Source organism: Pongo abelii, chromosome 18 (assembly GCF_028885655.2).
Source record: "Pongo abelii isolate AG06213 chromosome 18, NHGRI_mPonAbe1-v2.0_pri, whole genome shotgun sequence".
In the NCBI taxonomy this organism is placed as follows: Eukaryota; Metazoa; Chordata; class Mammalia; order Primates; family Hominidae; genus Pongo; species Pongo abelii.
This window is the reverse complement of record NC_072003.2, coordinates 82,180,086-82,206,560: the sequence shown is the minus strand read 5'-3', so window position 1 is coordinate 82,206,560 and position 26,475 is coordinate 82,180,086. Positions and strand designations below refer to the sequence as shown.

The following is a 26,475-nucleotide window of genomic DNA, read 5'->3' as shown; positions in this document are numbered from 1 at the left end:
ATTTTAGATACCTCATAATTGGAATCCTGCAGTTTCTGTCCTTCTGTGACTGTCTTATTTCACTTAGCATAATATCCTGCAGGTTCATCCATATTGTCACAAATGGTAGGAATTTCTTCTTTTGTATCACTGAATGATATCCTATGGCATGCATGTACCACAGTTTCATTATTCTTCTTTTTCATCCTATAGCACACCTAAACGACTTACAGTGACTACAGGAACATTGGAGTCGTTCCCTACACTTCTCATTCAGAAAAAATTATGAGGAATTCACATTTTACCTATATGCTGGCATTACAAAAAAAAAATTGAGTCTGAGCTGCTCAGAGATTCTAAATAATCAATGTCATTTGAGCCTTGGGTGCTAAGAAAGTCAGTAACTTGGGAAGAAAACACTCTGCCCCTTCCTGAATTCTGAGATAAAGAAGGCCCAATACATAAGAATGAACTTTCCAAAAATATATAACTGCCCCTCAAGGAGAATTATTCAAAATTCAGATCATCTTAAGTCTTTTACCTCTCCACGTCTTTGTGGTGCTATTCAAGCACCATGGACTACACATCTTACAAAGACATGGTAGCTAAGCTGAGAGTAGCCTAGACCTATCCAGGGTCAGTGAGAAGAACTGGCCAACAAACTTAAAAGCAAATACTTTATACAGTCTTTGCCTTTTTGTAAATCTGGAAATACCTCTGATATCTAAACCCCATGGCCTGGCACTGTTTCTACTATAGAATAGCACACTGGAGGGAAGAAAACCGAACAGGGATGGATGAATCCATTCCAGGGATTCAAGTAGGTATTTTAGAGTTTCTGAAATGGAACAGGGTAGTGGATGGGATTTATTTCAAAGTAAGGAGGACGGCAAAGGTAAAGTGCACTTGCAACAGAGATGGTGGCAGAGAGTCCTTTGTGACTGTTGGAAAAGCGCTGAAGTTTGCTCCTTGGTAACTTACAGTGCACTTTCCTGGCAGCTTGAAGAGGGAGGCAGAAATGTACCTAAACATTCTGGTAAGGGTTGCTGTTCACTTTTCTCCAGTATACTCACCTTTAAAGTTATATTAATCCGGTAATTGTTCCTGTCTTTAGTGTACTCTTTCCTAACATGCACTTCTTATAAGATGCAGTTGGAGACAAAGGATAGGAAAAGGGCATGAAGCCCCAGAGTATGAACGCTGGGCTGTGGGCACACCTACTCACATAATGTACATGCTTCTGCGGGGAGAGTCCCTTTTGCTGCTAAGTCTTAGGGACCTATCCCTCCCTAAGCAAGACCAGAGAAAAGGAGAATCTCTGAATCTCCCAAAAGATCACTGAATGTCCTTTCTTAGAAAACTTTGAGACAGATACCCTCCTGTTTTGCCAGGCAAAGCAGAAAAGAGCATTCTGTAAAGCTGAGAAAGCCACCAGCTTCATCAGGGTCGACTCCTGGTTATCTGTGATGCTGGTTGTGGGAGACGTTGCTGTCCCCGCTATATCCTGTGAGCACTCACTATTCTCACGATCTCCATGTCTTCTTCTTAGAAGACCCTGGGATTCTGCTGAGGACTTTCTGCGGCCACAAGAGCACGCTTGGCCTCCTCCCTTGGCAGGTAGAAAGCACCTGAATATTATGCCCCTTAGGAGCAGGCTCCAACCAATGAGAGGGAGATGGTAGATAAATAACCCAGTGACCCGCCCCAGTGGAGCACAGCTCTGAGCCAGCCTATATGTAGTCTTCCAGAGGTCCTCAATGGAACCGAGCCCCATCCGCCCATGGAGGTGACATTACCATTCACACACACTGTATTGCCTTCCACTTATTCACATCCCCACTCCTTACTGTAGTTTCCCGCATCACTTCACAAATAAATGGAACGCACTTAAATCCTTTTGTCATAATGAGTGTTTGGGAACAAAACCTAAGACACCAGGAGTTGGCATGAATGTGAACAACAAACTTTTAAAGCTACCTCCTAACCCAATCTACACCTTTATAGATTCAACAGTTCAAGAAGATTGTTACAAGGCTCTGGGTAAAAGTATTAAAGTAACATGGAATAATTTTGTATGTTATGTACGGGTACATGAAGAGGCTGACCCAGCATTTCCAGGTTCCTGTCTATGGTTAACCTTTGTACTTATCTCAATGACTAATTTCAGAATTTTGTGCCTGACTCCTCTTCTTGCCTTGAGTCAGCATCCAGTAGTAACCTTGCTGTTCTTGACCCTAGCTGCCCTTTGTGGCTTCACATCTGTGAGCATGGGCTGAATCTGATCATTTCTGGCTTGATGGAAAGTGTGTGGGTGGGGAGGGCCAGAGATGTTCCTGAATGATTGCACAAAGCTAGTTGGTTCTAGAGACAGTGTGGATTAGACCAAGTATTTTTCCTTAAAGCATTTGAATCCACAGAAGCTAGAGGTCTCTTGAGGAGCATCAAGCCAAGAGGTTAGATAGATCTTCAAAGGGGACAATGATTCGTGGAATCACCAGCCGGTTAACGGAAACAGGCTGATAGTAGAGTGGGAAATGGCTTGAGACAAAAGATTCAGGAGTAAATCTCATAGGTGTTGGGCACCTGTAGGGCAGAGAGTGAGTGTGAGAGGTTAGGAAGCCAAGTGGGATTTGGACGCTTTCTGTTTCTTAAGAACAAACCCAACGTTTTCTAGAGTCTAAGCATCAAGAGCTCCTAAGAGTACTTGAAAAATTTGTAAACACTGGTCCTAATCTTTGCTCAATAAGGGTCACAGACAAGAACTTTACGCTGCTTTTGAGTTTCAAGAACTCCTATTCCCTTTTTTTCTCCTTATTTAGTGAGATGAAATGTACCAAATGGAGTCAAAAGGAGGAAAAAGGAAATAAGATGCATGAAAATGCACAAGCTAAATTTAAATAATTGAATACTGACTACAAATGAGTAAAATAACCAAACTCAACATGACTCCAGGTTTCTCATCTGAGACTCCCAAATCCCAGAACAAATTTTAATTAGCACAGGATCACTATTCCTTCGAGCTTTAGGTAAATCCTGTTCTTTTTCTTTTCTATAATGAGGTGTGTGGCAGTTGAATGGCATGACCAAGGACAAGCAGTATGCAAATGTATGTAAATATGCTCCAAATCATGTATAACTGGCCAGGACCCATTATTTAGAAGAATTATCTGAAAATTAATGGTTCTTAACTTTTATGGGTTATGAGCCCTTTGTTAATGTGATGACACTTCTGTGAAATGTGTCAACATCTGAAGCATTTTTCCACATATTGGGAGGTTAATGGGCCTTCTAAGACCCATTCCCTGGTCTCTGTTCCATAGATCCCAAGTTAAGAACTCTGATTTATGATTTGGGTATCACTAGGGGGTCTCTTCCTTGAGGAGAAGTCCTTTTGGAAGTAAATAGCCACCTTTTGCCTCAGACTGGCTATGAAACCCATTGAACTGGGTCTTCATACAAGAAAAACACAATTTTAAAAGAGACCTGACCTACTGAATGAGACCCAACTTCCTCATTCAATAATTGATTTTTGAATTATTTTTTGTCATAATCTCAAAATACGGCTTTTGTCATAATCTCAAAATTTTAACCCCAAGTAAACACATAAAGGAAAAGTAACCTTTAAAAAAAAGCTTATTGACAAGATAGACAAATATGCAATAGTTAACAGCCAACCAAAGGGTCTTCCTGTCTTTTAATAAACATGGCACCAACCACAACTGCTAACAAAGATGTGATATCATTCGAGTGTAGCAGTCCCTTAGTAAACATCTGCTTAGAAAATAGATGCTCTCTGCTTGTACCAGCTTATCATGATAATGCAGTGGTTCCACAGTTCCTACTTAGGAGTCCATATGTTGTCCAATTCTGACAGCTAAAAGCCTGGTAGTCGGTTGCCATAAAGCCAAAATCCATCAACAGTAGATAGGCAGAGACGTACATTACAAATAAAAAATCTACACTTTGTGTAGTTTCCATTTAGAAAATCAAAATCCATAGTCAAATTGTTGCCACTTTTCCCAAAAGCACAAATATATTTTTTTCTATTTGAAAATGTCTCTGTTAATTATAAAAACACAAAATCCCACACTGAATTAGAGGCTGAATATGAGAAAATGTACTGAACCAACTATCTCCCAAAGTCACTGATCGAAATAAATGGGCCTAAATAAACTAATACTAAATAAGAGTTTTCCATTTATTTCTCCTTGATTACAACGTGGAATTAGCAATGTTGCAAAAAAGACTAAACTGATGTGTTTACCCTGATGGTATCTCCTTAACGATGAGCTGCTTCTAGAAGCTGATGAGCTTTCATAGCAGACTGCTGAGTATGTCTAGATATTGGGGTTAAAAGCCCGTCTTATGGTAAATTACTCTAGACTCTAATTTGGCAAGAGGAAGTGATTTGTAGTCCAAGTGGGGATTTGGTGCCAAGCTCTTAATTTGGGCTCTATACAATATTTCAAGACCAACTTTCATTAGTATCAATTTACACATGAATTATGTACAAGGAACTGAACTGTACAACAAAAAATAACATGTATTAGACTTTTCTTTGATCACTATCTAACGTCACCCCCTTATAAACATCATGGTGGACAGCTCAGTACTTTTGAACATGCTGAAGGCATTTTAGGGGGATATATAATTGACTTCTCCAGTATCTTCATGTTTATCTATCATTCTCAGAGACAAATTGCTGGGTTTGAACAGTCCTAAGAGGTACAAAATTTAGTGATTAAACAAGGACTCTGGTGATAGACTGCTCAGGTTGGAACCCTACCTCTGTCAGGTCCTAAATAACTCTGCTTCCTTGGGCACCTTTCTGGGCCTCAGTTTCTTTATCTGCAAAGTGAGAATCAAACCGGTGCTCACCTCCAAGGGTTATTGTTATTATTAAATAAGATATCCATTTAAGCACTCAACACAGAACCCAGCACATGCAAATATTCAAGATCCTTTGCTGGGATCTTGCAGTCATCTTAATGGAGCAAAGACACCAACCCCCAGCTCTACCTGGGGCATGTGTTTCCCAGTACAGCCTCACTCAGCTCCACAAACCCAAATGGGCTAGCCTACGGCACTTATTCACAGTAACTACCCAGCTCCTATGGACATTTGTGCTTGTAACCCCTATCCTAGAATGAGGAAGTGTCTTCTAAAAACAGCCCTGAGTAATTAGACATTGCCCAGGCCACATTACGACGGTTAACCTGTATTTATGGCTCACCCTACTATCATCCCTTCAGCCTCACACGGCGATTCTCTTAGAAATGATGGCTGGAGAGTAATAACCAGAAGTATAATCACATCATCACATTTCAAGAAACCTGTATTGAAAGCAGAACTACAAATTTAAGAAACAGTCTAGGGGAAGAAAGAAAGCTTTCATCTGGTGCATGAATATTTTAGGTAGTGTGGAAAGAGCTCTGAAATCAGACAGACCTGAGTTCTAACATTAGCTTACTGGGTGTGCGGCTCCTACCAAAATGCTTAACTGCTTTGATGCACTTGTTTTCTAGATTTGCAAACTGGGGAGGATGATATCCACTGCAAGGGGTCATTTTTCTGATTAAATGAGATGGTGTTTCAAGAGCAACCTGGTTTCCAGTAGACAGCTAATAAATGCCAGCCTCTTTTCTTTCACATCCAGTTCAGACACTGCATCTGCAATTGATTTTACCTTTAGATTAGTCATCAAAGTTTTCTCACCCCAGAGCAACCTGGGGGAGAAAGTGTCTCATTACTTTGTGATGGCTCAATGACATCTTAAATCTGGATCCATCATGGTGACAGGAGAGACCACTACACACATGAACTTTGAAAGCACAAACCAGTAGTAAGGACATACTGCAAAGGTCTTCTGAGAAGGCTGTGGTGTCTTTCTGTCTTATTAGGCCTCAGATCTAAAGAAATCCTATTACAGAGGGAAAAGTATGTACACATACACATGTATACACATACACACACACACACACACGGCCCTATAGTCATACATGGGCCCTTGTAAACCTTAGCGTTGTTCACTGAATTCTATCCCAAATAACAGACATACCTTGAGCGTTGAATAAAATTAGTATACGAGCCTGAATCTAAATATTTTTATTTTCTTAAACAGGTAAATGAGAATCAACATGTGTTTGCATGGAGTGGAGGAAGTCTCTTTGTTTTCTAGTTAAATAGCAGTCTTGACATGGTACAGTAACTAGATGTAATTTCTTGAGCTAACTCAGATCATTGATAGATCAGATAAGTGCCTGAAGTGATGTGATGAGAAGCTTCCTGGGGTCTTGAGGAAGGCAGTGATGAATTAGCAAAGTCTGCACTTGGAATAGGTAAAGGTCTGGCGGCAGCTCCAGTCCTTTGGTCCAGGGCTCTGCACTAATGATGCATGGTGGCGACACTCTTTCTGCAGCTACCGTAGTACTTGCTCTGTATTTATTCTTGACTGACCACTGTACTGTTGAATCACATACCATATGAGGCTCCAAGAGCTGGGTTCTAGCAAATCACACTGGTAACACACAGTGTACAGCAAACTGCATTCAGCAGCAACTGAAAAGTCACCATTCCTCCCCACACTGAAAGAGTGCGCATAGGAAAAACTATTGAACATTATTATAAAAACTAGAATCTCATTTCATCTAGACTTTGCTCAGCTTTGAGGTCAAATTTTAGAACGATGAGGAATAACTCATGACAAGTACATAGTCATGGAAGAATCGTATGCAATGTATACTGTGTCAGGCTGGTTTGGCAGAAGAAAAAGTTGATAGGATCCTGCCTCCAAAGGGCATTCAATCTAGTTGTAAGGAGCAAACTTACCCATGTAATCTGAGCAGGGTCAATAGTCTCCCAGTACACATAGGTCCACAGGTGCAGCCGTTGGAGAAACACTGAAATACACTGTGGCCCTAAGTAAAGAGCTGCTGCTCCAAGCTCCCTGAATTCCCCTGTCCTAAAGCCTTCCTCTGGGATCTCCCACAACTTCCTTATAATTCACCAACTAAAAGGTTATGATTTGTCACAGCAAAGAAGCTCCACTGGCCACTAGGGCCAGTGTCCATTCTGATTGAGCGAGCCATTAGACATATGGAATATCACCCTTGGAATCAAGTGTGGAACACCCATAAGCCAAAGTATCATGAATGGATCTGAAGGTCAAAGGTATTAAATAAAAAGACAACTCCTGGGAAGACTCAACAGAAAAACTGCGCCCTTTAGAATGTAAATTCCACGATGGTGGGGACCAGCCTGTCCTCCTTCACTGTTGAAAGCACAGGTCCTAGAGTGCATGGCCCAGAACAGGAATTCAGTATCTGGTAGTTCCATAAAATAATGAATAATCGGGGCTATTTAGGGAATGTATTCTGGGGAGATGTTGAAGGTGGTTCTAAATGGAAGAGAAGTGCAGAGACTGGAAAGATGATTCTAGGTAAGGCTTGGTATTTCCCATGTACCCCATACTCCCTCCATGCATCCATAGGGGTCAGTAGAGACTAATGGCAAAGAACCAGTTTCTGGCTAGAGTCCTGTTAATTGAGTTCACCCAGCTTTGCAATTTACTGGCTGTATTACCCACGAGGCTGCCTAGAACCTTGGTTTCCTCCTTTAACATAGAGACCTTATCACCTGCTTCTCCAGGAGAGGCATAGGAACCTGACATGAACCAGTAAGTGCCAAGAGGGCAAGGGACTCATCTGTTGGGTCCATTAGTTTGTATCCCAGGCCCAAAAGCATTCTTGAAAAAACATTAGAAGATCAATAAATGTTTGTTGAATGAGGAAAAAAAAAACAAACAACGAAGGGTGACCTTTTTTTCCATTGTGTTAAGCGAATAGAGACAGAGTCTGTGTGGGGGCCCACAATGCCTATGAGAGATGGAGATGCAGGGATTGAGGGCACTTTTCCAGTCTAAGCCTGGCAGCTCATCAGGACCCAAGACAGAACCTGGCAAAGAAGGGTCACTTCACCACTACAAGCCATTGTTTTCTTCCTGGTGGATGTCCAGAGCTCAGAAGTGACCTGGATTAGGAACTGGGTCAATGGGGTGGTTAAGAGTGGAGGGTCTACAGATAAACGCAGGTCTCTGTCCCCCTACTTAACAACTGTAGAACCTTGGGTGAGGTGTGTAAGCTTCTCCTTAAACCTTCATTTTGTAATCTGTAAAATGGGGATAATATAGTATATAATTCATAGGGTTGACTGAGCATTCAATAAAATAATGTGGGACAGGTGGCCACGGCATGGTAACAAGCTTTGAAAAATGTTAGTTGTCACTGTTAGATAAGGATGACAACTGGAGGTTCCCCAACCCCTCTGGGCCCAGGCTGATGCATTGGCTGACTGCCTTTTGAAGCTTCTCACATTGCTGTGACTCTCCTTTGTTTAGGTTGCTAAGATGAAGAATGTGGTCTCTGTATTAACTCACACAGGTGGTCCACTGAGGCTGGGTTTACTCAGCACCCTTGATTTCCAATCCCCTGGGACAACTGTCCACGTCCATTGGAAAATTATTCATTCCAAGGGACATGGACAACTGTCTGTGACTAGAACTCTCAGACCAGAGCAAAAACTTCCATGCAAACACCTGGATTAGCCAACTGCAGAAAGATGAACTCCTTCCCACCCTATCTGGTGAAGAAATGTGTGAGCCAGTTGGAGATGAGTATGGGAAGCAAACACCATGAATGAGACTGTGAGGCAAAGGAGGGAAGGCATTATTTCTTCAACTCTGAAGCCAGTGCCTGCTTCTCTTCAGAATCTCTGGGGACCGGGAGGATGCAGCATAATGGTTTTCCTAGACCAACCCACAGCCATTTCTTTAAGTCCTGAATATTGGAAACAAATTGCTTTTGTGCCAATGCAGGAGGTAAAAGGGGTTTATATGTTCTGTGAGAGGAATTCAGGCAGAAGAATCAGCCTCCAAGGAACCAAAGTAGGAAAAATTGGTTAAATTATTCTACAACTTCTGAGATAAAATAGCATAACAGCTCAAAATGAAAACTATAGTTTTTGAAATATTAAGGCTGAAGGGGTATTATATTTATAGGATGTTTGGCTAAGGCATGATAACATAACTATTCATTTCAGTCAAAGAGAAATTAAGCTTCTGTTTGAGAAAATGAGATTGGATTCCGTTGTCGTCAAATATTTTCTAAATTAACCAAATGTGCCGGGTACTACATGGGTCAAACGTGAAACCATTAAACTGCTCTTTTATGCTGTTTATCAGCTATTCCTAGCAGTTGGTCTCTGAAGGGAAATATTTTAAATGATTCTCTACTCCACCCCTAGATTTCCCTCTCAAGGGAGAAAACAAAACAAAACAAAACAAAAAAATTCCTTTCTGATGTTCAGATGATTTAAACCTGATTTAAAGTGTTCTTAAGACCAACAAAGATGATTATTTTGCAGAGCTGGTGAGTTTGTAGGGAGGGTTTATACCAGGGGTCTTCAAATTTTTGGCTTCCCTGGGCCACAGTGGAAGAAAAAGAATGATCTTCGGCAACACATAAAATAACACTAACGACAGCTGATGAATTAAAAAAAAAAAAAAAAAGAAAAGAAAAAAATCGCAAAAAAATTTCATAACGTTTTAAGAAAGTTTACGAATTTGTGTTGGGTCTCATTCAAAGTCATCTTCCCTCGGCAGCATGTAACCCATGGGCCTCGGATTGGACAAGCTTGGTTATACCCCAGTTCCCTTTCTGCTTTCCTCCAGCAGGGAGGCTCTTCTTGATGGGGCTTCTAGCAGGTAATCGCATCCAGGCTATTTCCCCCCAGTAAAGGCCTGGCCTTTCCTGATCCACTGTCTCACTTACTTAAAGCCACTCCTACTGCCCCAGCCTGTCCCATATTTTTCTAACTGCAAGGGGAAAATTCTGAGAGTCCCACCTTCCTGCTTCAAGTGTTGCACCTGAGATGCAGTCATCTCTAAGCCTTCTAATCTCTTTTCCTCTGAGGCCATTCACCTCATTCAGAGCTTGGGGAGCGCCCTGTTGATTGCAAGCATCTCCAGCAGCACAGTCATCTACATAACAGACAAGAGGAAGGAGGCTGAGGAGAATAAAATGAGTGGTACCAGGGTTTGCTCTGTTACTATATTGGGCATAAAAATACTTTCAGGGTTTTGACTTTTAAATGATGCGGCCCAGCAGGGGTTCACCAAGCACATGGTAGACTGACACGGAAATAAGAATAATCATTCAGGAGAACGGTCTTTGAAACTTGAGGTACCGAACTCAATCAGATAATGACACACGGGGAACTCCGCAGGGTATTTTTTCACCTGTATAAAGAACATTCAATTAAATGCTTTTTCATTTGGACAGGAGGGGTGGAGTGATTTTTTCCCCTCCCTTTTCCACAGAAAGTATCTTCTTGGCTCCTGGCCCAAACATTTTTTCCCCCGTTGCTACTGCTTTTTATTGCCTTTTCTCCCCATCCCACTCAGATCCACAATGTCTGCACACCTTGCCTTCTCACGGGTTGATGGAAATTCCCCATGCTGCCCTTGCAAATGCTCATTACCAACGGGCGACACAATGGCTTCACTGGGTGATGCATTGACGCCGCTTCCAGAGGCTTCTGGTGCCTCCATTTCATGGGCCACTTGCTTAGTTGCTCCTGAAATGCCTTAGTGCTATGAGGGCGGCATTTAACTTAGCCATCTGTGAATAACTCCATCAGGGGCAGACTACTGCTCAAAGTCAAGTCTGCTTCTGCTTCCTGGCCAGAATGTCATCCCATCCCAGGCAGGCAAGCAAGAATGATTTCCTCACATAAGAGTCCAATGCTGTCGTCCCTCCAAGCCCATGGGTGCCTTTGGGAGAGTGCCAGGCATTGCATGTGGACTTTCTTACAAATCAATTAGCGCTTGGCACTTTGTAGTCTGGAATGATGTCACGCAGCCTGGGTGCAGTTGGGCACTGGGTGATGATTTCCAAATTAATGGTCATTCAACTAGCAGAGGTATACATTTCTATTTTGGAGTGTGACAAGATAAGAGGAATACAAGAAATAAATAAAGGCCTTCTGAGTACAGAGCCATGTATCAAATTCAGTTCAATTCACCCTGAATGAAGGTCCACCTGCCACCAGGCTTTGACCTCAGAGTTGGGGATGCAGTGGCATATGACACTTGCCTTCTATCTAGAGGGACTTATAGTCTAGAGGGGCAACTAAACCCGGGGTCAATGACTTGGAGAGAACTTATAAATGGTCCTCAGGGAGTCCAGAACCCCCAGAATTGTACTGAATTGTGTATTGGGACTTGCACACATGCAGATACATATTTCTGGGTAATGAATTGATCTTTTTTCTATCAGATGCTAAGAGGGATATATGACATCCCCCCCACCCAACACACACACACACAAATACCAACTAGTAGGCTAGTGTGTTTTTTACCTTGTATTTTCCAAGCAAGCGAGAAAGGGTGTTAAATGATTGAGTGAGTAAGTGATGACTTCCATACTGGGAAGGGCAGACAGTTCAGCCCAGGTGGCAGGAATCCTGGGATGCCAGGATAGCAAGGTGGTAGAATCATCTCTTATCTGGAATTCTGAGTCTATGAAGCCAAGGAACTGGGGATGGCTCAGAGTTGGATGGTTTACGTGAAGGAAGGTGCCATATTCTATGGGCTAGAAGCCAGTCACAGATCCGTCCCACACTCAAAAGGAGGGGACAGCAGCGGGTGCCAAAAACCATGAAAGCCTTTGTGTACCCACCCAAATCTCATCTTGAATTGTAATCCCCATGTTACCGGTGGGTCTTTGTTCTTAGAGCTCCCAAGATGGGGCAGGCCACTCCCAAGATGGCAGCAAGCCTTTTATTCTCTGACCTGGGGATCTTGGCCTCATGCATTCCAAGGAATGGAACTTTGGGACATGCAGTGAGTGTTATAGCTCTATTAGAAGCCGTGGGTCACAGAAGAAAACCACGGAGCCCTGCAACTAGTGTTCAGCTCAGTTAGGACGAACCCAGGCACTTAGCCTTGCAGGAACAATGGCAAGCCTTTAGCCCAATCAGGAGTGGCAATGGGAGCCTCGCTGGATCAGGAGCACAGTGGACACCCTGCTGGATCCGGAGGGATGGAAGTCAGCCGTGGGTCTGCGACGGCAGCAAACAACAGTGGTGGATGGTGAGCAAAAGCTCAGCTCAAGCCGTAACAAGCACGGACTAGAAGAGTGTGCAGTTGCAAGATTTAATAGAGTGAAAACAGAGCTCCCATAGAATGGGAGGGGACCCAAAGGGGGTTGCCACACCCTGCTCGAATGCCTAGGTTTATATCCCAATCATTGTCGCTCCCCCTGTGTTCTCAGGCGATATATGATTTGACTATTTCTTTACCTCCTGCTTTAGCCTAATTTGTATTTTAGTAAGCCCGCTTCACTACCTGATTTGTTGGGTGTGAGCTGAGTTACAAGTCCCGTGTTTAAAGGTGGTTGTGGTCACCTTCCCCAGCTAGGCTTAGGAATTCTTTTTTTTTTTTTGGAGAGGGAGTCTCGCTTTGTCACCCAGGCTGGAGTGCAGTGGCTTTATCTCCGCTCACGGCAAGCTCTGCCTCCCGGGTTCACACCATTCTCCTGCCTCAGCCTCCTGAGTAGCTGGGACTACAGGCGCCTACCACCATGCCCGGCTAATGTTTCATATTTTTAGTAGAGACAGCGTTTCACCGTGTTAGCCAGGATGGTCTGGATCTCCTGACCTCGTGATCCGCCTGCCTCGGCCTCCCAAAGTGCTGGGATTACAGGCGTGAGCCACCGGTCCCAGCCGGCTTAGGAATTCTTAGTTGGCCTAGGAAATCCAGCTAGTCCTGTCTCTCACCCACAATCCCCATATGTCAAGAGACAGACCAGGTGGAGGTAATTGAATCATGCGGGCAGTTTTCCCCATGCTGTTCTCATGGTAGTGAGTGAGTTCTCACAAGATCTGATGGTTTTATAAGGGGCTCCTCCCTCTTCCCTCAGCACTCTCCTTCCTGCTGCCTGTTAAACAATCATGGCTGCCTTCTGCCTTGATTGTAAGTTTCCTGAGGCCTTCCCAGCCATGGTGAACTGTGAGTCAATTAAACCTCTTTCCTTTATAAATTACCTAGTCTCTGGTATTTCCTCATAGCAATGTGAGAAGGGACTAATACGCTACCCTACTATGGGGGGCAGGATATGCTTTATTCTCACTTGACCAAATAATTTTTTTGTATGTATGCCTTGAAACCCAATTTGAGAAATGTTTACATAATCAGCAAAATTAGCAATTTTTCTGTTTTTCTTTTTTGAGACAGAGTCTCGCTCTGTCACCCAGGCTGGAGTGCAGTGGTGCGATCTTGGCTCACTGCAACCTCCACCTCCAGGGTTCAAGCAATTCTCCTGCCTCAACCTCCTGAGTCGTTAGGATTACAGGTGCACGCCACCACACCCAGCTAATTTTTGTATTTTTAGTAGAGACGGGGTTTCACCATGCTGGTCAGGCTGGTCTTGAACTCCTGACCTCGTGATCTGCCCGCCTTGGCCTCCTAAAGGGCTGGGATTATAGGCGTGAGATACCGCACCTGGCCCATAATTAGAAATTTTATAAGGTACATGTGTGGGGGAGGTGTATGCATGTGTGTGTAAAGTAATTCTAAGCTCCATTGATCAGCATCCCCCTATAGCTCCAGAATATCTAGATAAGAAGCAGTCCTTCATGTCATAGTGAGCAGAAGCTAAAGAAGACATCTTGCCAATAGACAGAGATGGGGGCTGGTCTGAGAAAGATGTCAGGATTGTAGAACACCTACTAATTGCCTCATCACCCTGATTCTTCCTCCCCAGGAGCATGCCCACAATGCCTGTCCAGTGAGGAGATGCTCTGTGGACAGGCTGGTCAGCCACAGAACCTGCTACTGCGACCTGAGACGTGAAGGCTCTCAAAATCTGAACACAGGACCTAGGAACTCTTGGAACAAGAAGAAATTATTCAGACCTGTGGACTTCACACTTTTTAAAAATAGCAGCAAAGCCCTATTTATTACATAAGCAATTGCTTGACACTCCCTTGATTAAAACAAAACAAAAAAGTAGGTTGCTCTTGTAGAAACAGGTGTGTCCTGCCCAGTGGACCTCCCATTTGCTTCTATCCTTGTGCAGCCCAGAATGGCCTTTGAAAATATTTCTCTTGCTCAGCTCCCTCATTATAAAACTGGAAAACAATTGAATCCCTGAAAGGCGAAGTGTCCTTTCAAAGACACACCACTAAGTCTAGACAGTTGTTCTTGTCATCACCTTGATGTGGTTCAGAGTGACCATCAAAGGTGAGCTGTTTCCCGACAGCATACATCAGCCTCTTTATATCTCTCAGAAGACCCTCCCTTCATGAGTTCACAACCACTGTTTTTAACTCCCAGCTTAAGGAATCAGACTGAATTAGTTTTTTGTGTAATTAACCTGAGGAACACCTACTTTTTGTGACATCTCTAATTTCTGTGATCAACCCAACTACACAGAGACTGGATGACCAACAACTGCCCTTCAACCCCTCCAGGGCACCTTAAGGGTAGGATAGGGTAGGATGGGGTGGGGTGTGAAATTCCAAGACAAATGGAAAAAGGTGAAAATTGCCTTATCAGCTGGAAACTAACTCAAGCTCCTTATCTTTATGGATATAACAAGAAACAGTCAGAGCAACCTCCTTTGGAACCCAGAGGTGAGTCCAAAAAGGAAACATACAATTGACTAACAGCCTAGTAGGGGATTCCGCCCGGAAGCTCACCTCTACCTGTGCCCAAGCCCTGCTCAGGTTCTTTTAAATGTCTTCCTACAAAAGTTGATCCAAAGGCTTAATGAACCAAAAGGCATTAAGAGTCATGCATGTGAATTATGCTACCCATTCCTGCTTCTTTAATTGGATGCAAATAACATCACCTGGGCTCCACATCCCAGGATCTGTCCAGCTCTTTGTCACGCGGCACTCTAAACACCTTGTTCCAAAGATCCTGGCAGGAGAGGAAGACACTCACTGTGAGATCTGCTGGCTTCTGCCAAATTCACAAACGCTGGCTGTTAGGCCTATAGATAGAACGAGGGGTAATTTCATGCAAATGCTCTGTGCTATTCCCTGAGCTCCAAGATTAGAGTTGTCAGAAAATGTAAGTGTTCCTCCGGTTAATAACACAAAGAACTAATTCTGTCTGATTCCCTAAGCTGAGAGTTAAAGACCAGCAATGGTGAACTCATGGAGGGAGGGTCTTCAGAGTGACACTGGAAAATGCACAACATGTGCCAAGGCCATGATACCTGATAAGAGTCACGTGGACCACATCAGGGAGGTCGTCCAGGAGGCCTGCATGGCTCTTGGGACTCAGCCATCTCTGGGCACCTGCTGGAGGTACAGGCAGATGTAACGGGCAGTAATGAGCTTATGCGGCTACGTGGAGAACCATCCCATGTCAAGTCAAGACTGCAGGATTTGAGAACAAAATATAAAACGCATGTGCAGAGGACCATCCTCACTTTGTTTTTTTCCTCTCTCTCTAGGAAGGAGACACTTGGGTTCCTAGATGCATTCCTACTAGTTTCTTGGACACACATTTCATGTTTATGTGGCAAATTATATTTGGTTATAGTCTTCAGAGAGCACTGACTTATTATTCCAACAGGGCGCTTCTTGAAGATGATTTTAAATCTTATGAATGGTGTGTAGCCACGGAATGCTTCAGGACAGAAGGGAGGACACAGTGACACCATCCTCCTACTTACTGTATCCTAGGTACAGCACAGGAGTTGTGAGTCAGCCTTTGGATTTTCAGACTATAATTTTCAAACTCTCCTGAAAGATGTATGATGGCTTTTGAGATAACACACACACACACACACACACACACACTCACACACACCTCCTCCCTTCACCCCCCTCCATACAGTCAGTGGAATACAACTTAATTCGTAACTTTTCTAAAGAAAAAACAAACAAAATTGTTATTGAAATCAAGAGCATGATTAATGAGCCTAATTTGGGATTGGGTCCAGCCTTTTCCCACTGGTTGTGAGACCCTGTGAAAGCCCCTTCACCTCTCTGGGCAACCTATGTCTCACCTGTCCATTTAGGACAATAATAATTCTACTTCATAGGCTAATTCTGAAGTGAGGTGATGCATACGTCTAGCATACAATAAATGCTCGATAAATTGTACTTACACTATTTTTCATGGATTTCTGATTAAAGCCCCCCAATGCAGCATTTTTTTGCACACAGTAAATACTCAGAATTTCTCTATTATCTGGTATCAGTCCACCCACATCCGCCTTCTGCGATGGAAATTTCTTCCAAATAATGAAATGAGTCAAATGGGACAAGTTTTCTGTTTACCCCCCAGGACATATGCTCTGCTGTTTGAGATATTGTTTGTTTTGTTAGGGAAAGTTGTTTGTTTTTTGACAGCATAATACAAACCAGTAGCTTGGCCATGCTCAGCTATATACATGGACACGGTGAAGAAGTCAAACCAATTATTTAAAAAGTTTAGAGCATCTGTTCCCAGGAGAATTCCACCTACAGATACTCACCTTGCCTAGCCTGAGACCAGCCCCAATGGAAAACAGTCTTTCATAATAAGACCATGGATTCATTTTGTCTTATGAGATAAAAGAGTATTTTATAGGTGAATTATATGTTATTTTATGAGGCTATCCATTTCAAATAAGTAGAGCCAAGACTCACTAGAAACTGTGAATCCTCAGATGGTTCATACTCCTGTTAATTTAGAAGCGTTTGAAGCCATGCACAAGTAGAGGATGCTTCCTTGCTAAGCAGTCATGACCCTTGTCCAATACCCTTAAAAACAACTGTTTTCTATGTGGCACATATACACCATGGAATACTATGCAGCCATAAAAAAGGATGAGTTCATGACCTTTGTAGGGACATGAATGAAGCTGGAAACCATCATTCTGAGCAAACGATTACAAGGACAGAAAACCAAACACCACATATTCTCACTCATAGGTGGGAATTGAACAATGAGAAAACTTGGACACAGGGTGGAGAACATCACACAATGGGGCCTGTTATGGGGTGGGGGGAGGGGGGAGGGATAGCATTAGGAGATATACCTAATGTAAATGATGAGTTAACGGGTGCAGCACACCAACATGGCACATGTATACATATATAAAAAACCTGCACGTTGTGCATATGTACCCTAGAACTTAAAGTATAATAAAACACACACACACACACACACACAAAAGAAGAAGAAAAACAAAAAAGGCATAGATGAGACTATAGAAAAAAAAACTGTTTTCTGATTTGGAGGATCAAAGAATCATTGCAAGTAAGCCCTCTGGCATAGATATTTTTGGAAGTGATTTTACACGTTTTCAGTGGGATAGTGTCCATTTTGTCCCATAAATTATCCTGAAATATCTATGATGATTTAAAAAATGATCTATTATATGATGATTTAAATATCTATTAAGATTTAAGAAAAATCAAACCATAACTGTAAGATATGACTTCTAAATTTCTTTTCAAAGAATATGTCAGTACGTTCAATTCTTTGCCTTCTACTTCTAAACTTAACTTCCTCGTAAAGCAACCTTTTTCCATTACCTACTCCACCCTAACTCATTCTGATCACTTGCTCCACCCTAACTCATTCTGATCACTTGCTCCACCCTAACTCATTCAGATTACTTGCTACCTCCTCTGCCTTGACTCCTGCCAAAGCACTCACTCCATCATTCTCTTTAAATTCTCCAGTCTGAATTACTTTAGCCTGTGCAGTCTAACCCTAGCCAACAGAGGAACAACACAGCAGCAGGGGCCACGTGCATCAGCGATAAGAACCCCTTCCCCTCTCTTGTCCAAATGTGCGCTCACCATAGTTCCATCTGTAAGGGCGTACCCTTCTATATAGAAGTAACTTGCCTTGCTGAGAATTAAAAAGCACACTTTATATTCGAGTGCTATTTCTTTTGCGGCACCAAAACTTTATATATAACAATAACCTACTCCCTCCAGCCCCTTCCATGCAGTTACTGGAATACACTTTGATTCCTAAGTTTTCTAAAAGAAAGGAAAGAAATTGTCCTCAATTAGGAATCCATGGGTGGTTTTACTGATTATCAAATCTCTAGAATAGAATGCAAGATTATAGACAGACAAATCTTGAGCCAGACGGTATATGTTATTAAAATCAAGAGCATGATTAATTAGTCATTTACTTGGAGTGATTTATCTTGTACCTCTCTCCACCGGCGTTAGAACTGCCTGCTGTGGACATCAGGTGTGCTGCTCTATTATGCATACTAATCAAAGTCCGCAGAAGTGCACATTGAGGGTGAATTTGAGCTCCACTGAACATCCATTTTAAAGAGCTGCATTTTATTAAATAGGCCTGAAGTCAAGAAGGCCATAAAACTGCAGAGGAAAAGGATAAACAAGTTATGGCTTAGTTGTCTCTCTTTCAAATGAGCCAAGTGCCAGGCCTGCATACCTGGGACTCGTAGGCAGCCTTTCCAACCCATATCTAAATAAGAGAGTCTCATGTCTTCCCCTTCCTATTTCAACAATCTATCTTATGTCTCTCCATTTCAACTGTCAGCCCCGAACGCAAGCCCCCATCTCTCCCCTGAAAGACTGCAATACCCTCCCTCCTTCAGACTTCATTAGGCAGAGCAGATTTTTGACATGCACAGCTGATCATGCTACATTCTTTCTTACCCCCGTGAGCGGGCCCCCATTGCTGCTAAGGAGTAGCCCTAACTCTCTGAGTTCAGGAAGATGACTTCCATCTCAGCCCGGAGCAGCTCTCCTGTCTCATTTCAAGGTGCTCTCTGGCCTCTTCAACATGCATCAGCCTCGCTGCCCTTTGGGGAGAAGGGTCCAAAATGTCTAAAATTCTTATCTGCCTAAGGACTTTTCAGCTGCTGGTCCCTCTTCCTAAAATGCCACCCTGCTGTGCGTCTGCCTGGTTAAGTCTGTTTCGCTTTCTCGTCACCAGTTTGAATGTCACTTCTTGCCAGAAACCTCCTCTACTTCCCCTTCACCTCACCGTAGAGTTACCAGCTCTCATGGTGCCCTGAAGTTTTCCCCTATGACCCTTATCCAAAGCATAATTAATCAATTTTATAATGAGGTATTAATGCTTCTTCTTCCCTCGCGAGGTTCTAACCATGTGTGGGCGAGGACCGTGGGTATTCTGTGGACAGCTGTATCCTCAGCTCCTAGGACAAGGTAGGGTACACAGCAGGCTCTCAATAAATGACAATAAATGTAGGGCACATAGCAAGCCCTCAATAAATGACAAGGATAAACCCTGAAAGCAGGGTGTGGGGGAGAGCATTCGCTGTCCCTTCTTCCTGTGCACACACAGCTGGACCACATTTCCTCATTGCCCTTGCTGGTAGGTGTGGTCATTTGACCAAGTGATGGGGACGACGTCTGCCACTTCCAGGCACAGTCCATAAGAACCTCTCCCACATGCTGCGCCGTGATACTTCTGCATTCTGGCTGACAGGGATGTCAACGTCTAAGGTCACTTTGAAGACCAGATGTTGAAAATGGCAGGGTCACCCATCAGCCTGAGTTTCTGAGCAACTTCATAGAAGAAACGCCCAGACTGGAACTGCTGCTCTAGAGCTGTTGGGTAAGCAGGATAAAAACATCTGTTCTGTTAAACCACTGAAATTTGGGGGTGGATTTTTTTTACTGCAACTTGGCCCATCTGAACTAATACATTCGTATTCAAAACAAGCATTGGGCAAGAGTGAAAAAGGATAATTGCCCAGCCACACACACCTCCAGGCACATGTAGAACCTGCGGAGGTAGAAGAAAAAGACAAATTGAATTTCCAACATTAAGTATTGTGAAGACATTAGTATTTTTTTCTTTTTCTATTTATCTCCATTTCTTTCTTTCCCTCCACTAACTCCACCTCCAAATCTCCAAAAGTTATGCAGAGAGCCTGATTACCAGTATTCCCTTGTCAGAAGCCTGCCGCTGCCTCTGTTCTCTGTTCTTACATACTGCCCTAGTAATTCTACATCAAATCCTAGGTGTGAAGTCCTTGCCTAGGAAGGGAGGACTTCCCAAAGCAATACATATGTAGCCTAGAAGTCCTCTCACTGAAATTAGAATCGCATTGAGCAAGCAATTCCATTTAGTTCAGTGCAGAACTCACTTTGGCTCCAAGACAGCTCAGGGAGGAAAAGAATCACTGAACACATTTTTCAAAGGAGTAAAAAGTTTTTCTCTACATCCTCAGGGCTACTGTCACTAATCTCAGGACTGGGACCCCACCTCCTGGGGCTCGCCTCTCTGTGTCCTTGCAGCCCAATCTCTTTAATTGAAGCTGAGGTGGAAGGCAGGCTCACACAGCTCTGCAAGCTTCTGCTGAACAAGTTAATCTAGCTGAGTTAATGATGATGCAGCCACTTCCATCAACACAGAAAGCCTGATCAGTTGGCTGGTTGGAGCTTTGTGGCCAAGGAGCCCTCCCCTCCCTGCTAGCCTTGCTTGGGCTGTGGAAACTTCTGCATTTATTAGGACAACCTGCTCACGGAGCTTTGAGGTCTTTGGCCCTAAAGGGGAGTTGCTGAGCAGGTCTGGCTATGAGTATGGATTGCTCATGCTCCTGGAAGCCTGTTTCTTTCACAGGAAATGTCCCTTGGTGCCAACCCTGCAATAACGGAATGGAACGTTTGCTCACATTGAGCCACACCTGTTGTCAACAAGCATTTGCTTCCGATCTATTTAAACTCCATGGGGGAAGGAGACGGTGTGCGTCCCAGGCATTGTTTGGCGATGCTGGGTTCACAGCACCTGGGAAAGCTCCACAAAGTCTATGTTCTTGTTTGGGAAGTAGAGTTGCCCCTAGTAACAGCTGCTGCATTTCAATAGAGACCTGGAAGCCTCTGGAAAGTCATAAAGACCTCGCCCAGGCCCCTGCGCAGAGCTTAGTGCCAGGAACTTGGAGCTGAAAGGCAGCTTGCTCCTGTCAGGATTCCTGCAGTTTCACCAGCAGCAGGAGTAAGGCAGACAGAAGGCCGGATTCCAGCATGTGCTTGGTCATGAAGCTGCTTTTGCTGTTGGCATTTTGGTCTTGGTCAAAGATGTCAAAATGCATAGTTAAGTGTCTGTGCCAATTAAATTCAAGTCTGCATTTTGATCTGTCTCCTAAGATGTATTTATCTACCTATTATGCACTTGTTCATGCATCCATTTATTATTACTATTATTTTTTTTTTTTTGAGATGGAGTCTGGCACTGTCGCCCAGGCTGGAGTGCAGTGGTACCATCTTGGCTCACTGCAACCTCCGCCTGCTGAGTTCAAGCAACTGTCCTGCCTCAGCCTCCCCAGTAGCTAGGATTACAGGCACACGCCTCCACGCCTGGCTAATGTTTGTATTTTTAGTAAAGACAGAGTTTCACCATGTTGGCCAGGCTGGTCTCAAACTCCTGACCTCGAGATCCAGCCACCTCAGCCTCCCAAAGTGCTGGGATTACAGGCGTGAGCCACTGTGCCCAGCCCATTTGTTTATTCTTTTCTCCTTTCTTCCATTCAAAATCACAGGCCCACCCTGAATCCCGGTTCTTGTGATTGGCTTTCTGAGCCCCTACTTCATCTCCTGCCTGGTGCCCTAATAATACCACTATATGTTCTGCACCCTGGTAGAGGCCCGCTCCTACATATCCATATTTCTACCAAACAACACATGGGCACTTTAGGAGGAACTTCAAGTCTGAATATTCATTGGCTGATTAATTTCCTGCGGTTGTGTTCCTCACCCCTGGCTGGTTACTTCCACTTTTACCACATATGACATTTAGGTTCACATGTGTGCCTCCTTCTTTGACTCCTTCAGACACAGTAAACCATTCTTTCTTTAGAGTTCCCACAGCAACATGGCACGGTTCTCTGTAGGTGCAGTGAGCACACTGTTGTGTAATTTTTGGTTTACATATACTCCTGTACTAGATCCTAAGCTCTTTAAGGACAGAACTGCGACTTATGTGCCTCTTTATTACCAATGCTTACAGTTTTGCCAACTGATTTTTGTTTAAGTATGAGTGGTTAAGTGGATGGATATAAGGCTATATTGATGGATGAAAGGGGAGGTGAGTGGGTGGGTATGTGAAAGGTTGAATAGATAGATGGACTGATAGGTAGATGAATAGGTGAATGGATGGGTAGATGGATAGATTAATAGGTGGATTGGTGAATAAGTGGGTAGGTGGGTGGATGGATGGATGATAGATAAATAGGTGGGTGGATGGATAGGTGAATCGATGGGTGAGTGGGTGGATAGACGGGTAGATGGATGTATAGGCGTGTGGGTAGCTAGACAAATGGATGGAGAATGACCTTAGCCATCAAGTTGCCAATGTACACAACAAAAAAGCTTATTTCCATTAAGATAGCATTCAACTACCAAGCCCTTGAATAAGTTCACAAAACCTGAACCACCAGCAAGCAGAACAGTGGGCGGGACCCTTGTGGTCTGCATTTCCCTAAAGCTGGACGAATACAGAGAATGCTGTAATTTCAAGCTATAGGCCAGTTGGTATAATGTTTCCCTGTGCAACCTAACAGCCTTGCCCTGGCAATAATCACATCTCTATTTCATTGTTTTAAAAAATTGCCTGCATATTAAAACTGCCACTTTTATTCTTCAGAAATGATACCTCAAGTGAACCTAGAGGCAAACTTCAGAAGATACGCTTAAAAAAAAGTCAATGCCTAGGGAAATAAGGAAGTCAAGCCTAGATCCCACTGCCTTTCAGGCAACCTCACAGTCTCTCCAGACAGCAGGAGAAGAGGGCAGCTACCCCAAATCTGACCCTGTTTCAAAGTCACAGTGATTTCCTCCCTCCAGTCCAGTCAGAAAATAAGAAAAAGTACACTACTCAGCTACTGTCAAATGTAGAATGAAATATAACCCTTGTTTTTGTCTATCGGGTTATTACAGTTTTTATTACAACTATTGTGTTATAGATGTCTTTTCTTCCTCCAAGATAACAACAGAACAATGAACCAGTGTGAAAGAAAAAAGCTGTCAGCATGGGTAAAGTCACTCTGTTTGTTATATTTTATTTAAAAAATTAGCTAATCATGCCAATTGTAATTTTAGTAAGTTATTTCTAATGTAAGTTTATTAAACCATGAATCTTCCCTTGAGCTAAACTAATGACCACTATTAGGTATGCTACTCTATTTTAAATGATCAAAATATTAAATGGGATAAGATGAAAATTATAGATAGTGATAATTACAAAATGTCAGCATCACCTGGAATCAATTTACTAATATGTCAACTTGGGTGCAGAGGGGAAGAGTCAGTTGAAAATGTGCAGAAGGCACGTTGCATGGGCTGCTGTCATTTATCCTTTGGGGACTGTCATGACTGAATATTTATATCCTCTGGTCCCATGCAGTCATTTCTACCCTGTTTGCTGCACCCTTTAGCAGAGAGCAAGGGACAGATTGGCAAGGAGAGAAAACTCTTCCACTTCCTTGAATCCCAGGTTCTTACTTGAATTTTTGTAGGGAGAGTGGACACAGAGCTTTCAAGTAAACCAATTTTGTTGTAACCACATGTGGGTCTGCATATGTGGGTTTTTTCTTAAATATATAGTCCTGACCTTTCCCCACCCCCATTCCTACAAGTGAGAAGGGAGCAGAAGTCTCTGTAATGAGACTATTGCAGACACCGTTGCTTGATTTAAGTCACAGATTTCAGCTGTGCTTGTTTTGTTTAGCGAAATCACCTGTTTACCTGAAATCACGGGCAAAATTGATTCGCTCCTGGCACAAAAGGGCAGAGACTGCATCCCCTAAAGTGTACCTGTCAAGGTAAGATGCAGTAACATGATACACATGTGCAGATGTATTTGACTTCTTGGGGGACTGATCAATTCTCAGGGGTTGTCAAAGTCACCTCTGTGACAAAATACTATGAAAGCCATGACCTCTCGCCTTTCCCTCTACTTCAATCATCTCCCTCGACTTCCAAAATCTTTCTACCACTGTCTGCTACACAGATATACAAAGGTATATTCACACAGCACAGACACACTCAAGCTCTGCATTCCTCTGTTGAAACAACTCCAACAATCTGGTTCTGGTGGAACAGAGTGCCCAGATACACTATCCAAGGAGAGCTGTCGGTTACGGGTAAATTACGAGGTTTGTTTAAATCTTTCTTCTGGTTTTTCCTGGCATTCTCTCCTGGCCCCTCTCCTTTGCCTTCTCCAGCTCTGCCCCTTGGAACCACTGACCATCCCTCTTGGTTCACTCCCAGACCCTCTCTTTTGCACAACTGAGTTCAGAGACTGCTCTTGTCCCAAGGGAATAAGAATGTTTTCTACAGGACATCAGAGAATTGTTGTGTTAGCAGCCCTGATTTAATGTGGACGCTTGGACCTGCACAGAAATTCTCAAAGTGGCCTGTGCTCTTTCTGGTTGGATAGTTCTGTGAAGCGACAAAGTGCACTGGTAGAGACCACAGATTCTGAAGCTGGATTGCCTACTATCTGTGTGATCTTGGACATGTCCCTCAACTTCCCTGTACCTCGATTTTCTCATCTAGAAAATGGGGAAAATAGTACTTATCTTCTAAGGAGTAAATCTGTCAAGCACTTAGAAGGATATCTAACATACAGTAACTGCTACTTACATATTTATTACATTTAAAAAATAGTTTCCAGTGGACTCATTACTCAAGCTTTACCCTTCTCCCTCCCACTCTAACTTTACACTTCTAGGTTAACTTTCCTCTCTGCTATAAGTCCAGCCATTTCTTTGCTTTCTGGGATCTCAATTCTCCCATCTGAGATTGATTTAATATACACAGCAGGCTCCAGGGCTAATTCCTGATCATTTCCTTTCTTCAGGCCAACACTTGTATTTAAAATCATCACCAATGAAAGACCAAGGATACTTCAGTTCCTAAGACTCAGCTAATCTAAGCATTTTAAATCCACCATGGAATTAAGGAAGGAGGTGGTGGTCTTTGCCATGTTTTGTCTGTAAATGATTAAATAGGGTTTCCTACTGCCTTGTGTGCTTGAAAGCTGTTGTTCATAATGAGGGCTCTAGATAGGTCTGAGTTCAAATCTACTAGTTTTAGGAAGAAAATGCATAGAATAACAATCAGTGAGGAAGGAGATGTCTCCCTGCCAGCCATATCTAATAAATGCTGTGTAGTGAGAATAGATAAGGCAGACCTTTTTTTTTTTTTTTTTTTTTGGATGTGATTCCAAAGGCCATTCCCAAAGAGAAGCTACAACAAGGTCTTAAGCAAAGTTTGCATCATCAATGAGTTTAAAACCTTCTATTCCAGGGAGACTACTTCAAAGGTCAACACTTATTTGTATAGAAGGTACATAGCAGCAATGTGGAAATGCCCCCACCACCCAAAACTCTGTAATAAAATTAGATTCAACATCATGGATCAATGCAGGTGGATGCAAAGTTATTTGAAAGAGAGGGAGTATTTCTAAACCAGCACAACTTGACAAATATCCTCAGTTTTTCAAACTGGAATGTCCTTACCACAGAAAGAGAGGTACCAGAGCATGCATGAATATTCAAGTCAAAAGAGATTTTTCTGGAGAGACAATTCTACCCAATAAAAAGAATTTGACCCATCATTTTGCATTAAAATAATCACAGCTCTTGTAGTAGGCAGTGTCTGGCTCCCAGTGAACCCTGCCTCCTCATATGCATGTCCTTGTGTAATTCCCTCCACTGAGTGTGGGGTGGACTTACTGACTCGCTTCTAAAGCATAGAAGGCAACAAAAGTGGCAGGGCATCTCTTCTATGACTGTTATCAAAAACTGTGGCCTCTGTTTTCTTGGCCCTCTGGCTTTATGGCTCTTCTCACCTATTTTCTCTGATGAATCAAGTTGTCCTGTTGTAAGCTTCCCTCTGGAGATGTCCATAAGGAAAGGAATTAAGGGGTTCTTCCAACCAATAGCCAGCAAGGAAGCAAAGCCCTCAGTCCAGCAGCCTGAAAAAGCAGAATCCTGCCAGCAATCCCATGAATGAGCTCAGGAGCCAACCCATGCCCAGTCAAGTCTTAGGATGACTGCTGCCTCAGTTGACACCTTCATTTTAGCCTTGATTATGGCCCAAAGACCCAGCTAAGCTGCACCCATATTCTTGCTGCACAGAAATTGTGGAATAATAAATATGGTTTTAAGCTGCTAAGTTTTTGGGTGATTTGTCATGTAACCATAGATTACTAATACAGATATATTATAGACCATGGTACAGAACTATCCAAAAGACAAGGCCTATTCCATCTACTTGATGTTTCAGCTCAGGCCCACCCAGGGGCACAACTCTTGGAGGCACCATTCACAAAGACCACAATGTGGAGTTAAGCAAAATTAAAGCCCTGTGACAATATTGATGCCAAATTCCAAGTCCTCAAGGGAACTGGGTTTGGTTTTCTACAGCATATTCACTATCTGACTCACATCAATTCTCACCTTCTTGATCCTC

At 43.1% G+C, this 26,475-nt stretch overlaps 1 protein-coding gene and 1 long non-coding RNA gene across 2 annotated transcripts in view; both read right to left on the bottom strand.

The window, feature by feature from the left end:
* Nucleotides 1–26,475, bottom strand: part of CDH13 (cadherin 13) — a gene marked incomplete at its 5' end in the record, with an annotated part of 1,173,335 nt that overhangs the window by 996,220 nt on the left and 150,640 nt on the right.
* LOC112129354 (uncharacterized) overlaps nucleotides 1–26,475 on the bottom strand; it is a 56,418-nt gene that overhangs the window by 25,973 nt on the left and 3,970 nt on the right. The gene's annotated exons all lie outside the window — the stretch shown is intronic.